The sequence below is a fragment of the Pituophis catenifer genome, unplaced genomic scaffold (genome assembly GCF_029215685.1).
Source record: "Pituophis catenifer annectens isolate HBS135680 unplaced genomic scaffold, rPitCat1.0.hap2 SCAF_1, whole genome shotgun sequence".
Classification (NCBI taxonomy): Eukaryota; Metazoa; Chordata; class Lepidosauria; order Squamata; family Colubridae; genus Pituophis; species Pituophis catenifer.
This window is the reverse complement of record NW_027256881.1, coordinates 85,708,639-85,711,468: the sequence shown is the minus strand read 5'-3', so window position 1 is coordinate 85,711,468 and position 2,830 is coordinate 85,708,639.

Here is a 2,830-nt window from a genome sequence, read left to right as displayed (position 1 = left end):
GCATGTGTTTGAATTATTAATGTTAAAATGCATAAATGTTTTAACAAATAAAAATATTTTAGTATTAAATATGCTTTTGTTAATAAATTTAGTTTAAATGGATATTTTGTACAAAATATGATATGCCTCCCTTTTTTGTCTCAGCTTTTCTTTTTTAAATAATAGTTTAGCTCTGTCTTACAGTGTGCACCACCAACTCAATTGGGTGGAGATGGAAGAAACTGTTTAAATGTCAAAAACATTTGTTCCACAAATAACAACTAACAAAAGTTGTTCAATGTTAAGATAAAGGTATAGTCTTTCATATATCAAGATTTATTTTAGGTCCCAAGTTTGGCAAATTTGAATGTTGCAGAATTCGTCACCTCTCTTGATTTGACTCAGAGCTCAAATTCAATTTTTATTTCGGAGTTTGAATCATTGACTTTCCTAACTTTTCCTGTATATATCCAGGTGCTATATTTGACAAAAACCTTTTCTTCACTGAACTCTTGTTCAGTAAACACTTAGTGCACTCCTGTTGAATTTTCTCACTACATGCTAAATGCAAATACTGTAATCTTTTCCTTTGTTACCAAACTGCCTCAAACAGAAGTACGCACTATATGCATGCACATTAAAAAGAAAAGCCCATGTAATAGCAATACAATTATATATTTTGGTTTTATGTTACTATAGAGTTAAAGGGCTGCATTAAAATAACTTTATATGTGTTTCTCACTGCTGGGCTTCTATGAATGCTTGCTTTTCAGAGATTTTTTTAAAAAAGCATTCTTAAAAATTGGTGCTTCTGTTATTTGCAATGGAATTCAAAATTATTGGAAATTAATATCTGGACATTTCAAGTCTGCTGCTCTTAAGGTCATTTAGTTACACGTTTTAAAATAATGCGAATGTGGGTTTGAGGATTTATGTGCATTCATTGATCTTCATGATTTCAACGTAACTTTTTAAAATCACTTTAAAATCCTAGTGGATTCCATATGTAAGTCGTGTATTTTAAACTTCCAAACATGATGAACTTTGGAAATGGACAATAGCATGGTTCCTCTATGTTGATCTGCTTGTATTCAGGTATTTCAGTTAAACTTTCCAGTTCTACTGAGACTGGTTGGATCATATGCACAATGCACAAGCCAGATGCACAATTGTACGTGAATAAAAATAAGCAAATACTGAGTTGCCCTCCAGTATTTGTGCAGCTTCATCCCCTTCCCCCCCTCCCAAACTAGGAAGTATTTTAAAGCAGCTTTAGAAGCGGAGAACTGTGGATAAGGAAAGTCAATGACTCCTCATGGAAGCTGAACAATTTTCTATTCATTCAGCAAGATTTTCAGCATGTATTGCCTAATTAATCTTCAAGGCATTCATTTCATAAAATAGCACATATCCCTTCAAGCTATATTATTGATTGTGTTACAGTGTGACTACAGCAAAAATGAATGTTTCTAAGACTTGCCTTACACTTTTTCTTATTTGCTTTGCCTGGACAGTATAATCAGCTTTCAGGAAAAAGTATGCACGAAATACATTTTGTTTTGAACTGGTTTAAGATGAATATTTTAAAACCTAAACAGATACAATGGAAATACAGCTGTGCTGCCATTGCTGAAAAATCCGGTTGGTTTAGAATCTGCTATTAAAATGATCCCACCCCTGCTTTTCAACAGAGGAAACCCTTTTTTATCAGTTTCTTCAAATAAACACCCCGGTTTGTCAGCCAACAGATTAGCTGTTATTTTTTTTCCCTGTAATCTTTTTATTGCTTATTTCAGTTAGATAAAACTTATGAGATTTCCTTACTAAAATAACAAAAAAAAAATAGTCAATTTTCCTGTAGAAAGTAATATTCCACTTACACAATAAAGGTGCATAGAGGGGAGTAACTGACTATTTAAATCATAACCCAGCTGATTCCCCCAGCAGGAGGATTCTCCCAGCAGGAGTCACCTGACCCCTGAAAAACAATAAGCAAAATGAAGGGAGCTAAGTCAGGTTGAGACACAGGAGGAATTTGGGGGGGAGGTTTGAGATCGTTGCCTTGAATTCTGAAAGAAGGACCTCAGGCAAGGCTGGAAATTGAGTTGCTTGGCTGTAACTAGAATTGTGTTAGGGTTTTTGTGTTTTACCTCTTTTCAATTATATGTTGGGTGTGTAGAACCTTATCTTCTTTTGGCAGCTTTCATAAAGTTGATTTTTGTTTAAATCTTGGAGTTGACCGGTGGCCTTTTAAGACCCGCCTTAGCTTGGCTGTAGTGCAGACTTCCAAAAGTTTTGTTTGGTTTCCCTTCCTGTAGTTCAGCCCAAACCTTGGGGCAGGAAGAGGATTTCCCCTTCAACCCTCTCCTGGTTCCTCAGAGGGTTGGGGCAAAAGGAAGAAACTGGTTCATAATGAAGAGATGGTGGCTGCAGCAAAGGGCCTAACTTTTCAGTTACTATTCAACCCCAGGCCCTGGTTGCTTCATAGAAGGGATTTTTCCACCATGGGGCCCCTTCCTTATTGCGGTGTATCATATTTTGGAATTAAGGGAGAGATAGGGGCTGCCAATTGCAAAAAAATAAAATTACCAATGTTGCTTCATTAGATAATATATTCACAACAAGACAATACATATAGAGTGCACAAAATGCTACACTCCACAAACTGGCCCAATCAAAAAGGATTTGCATTTGTGTGTGTGTGTGTGTGTGTGTGTGTGTGTGCGCGCTTTCTGAAGCTTAACATCAGCTGGAGACTGATTGTTTCCTGATTGCTTATTTGTACCTTATAACTATCATTAAGTGTTGTACCTTATGATTCTTGATGAACGTATCTTTTCTTTTGTGTACA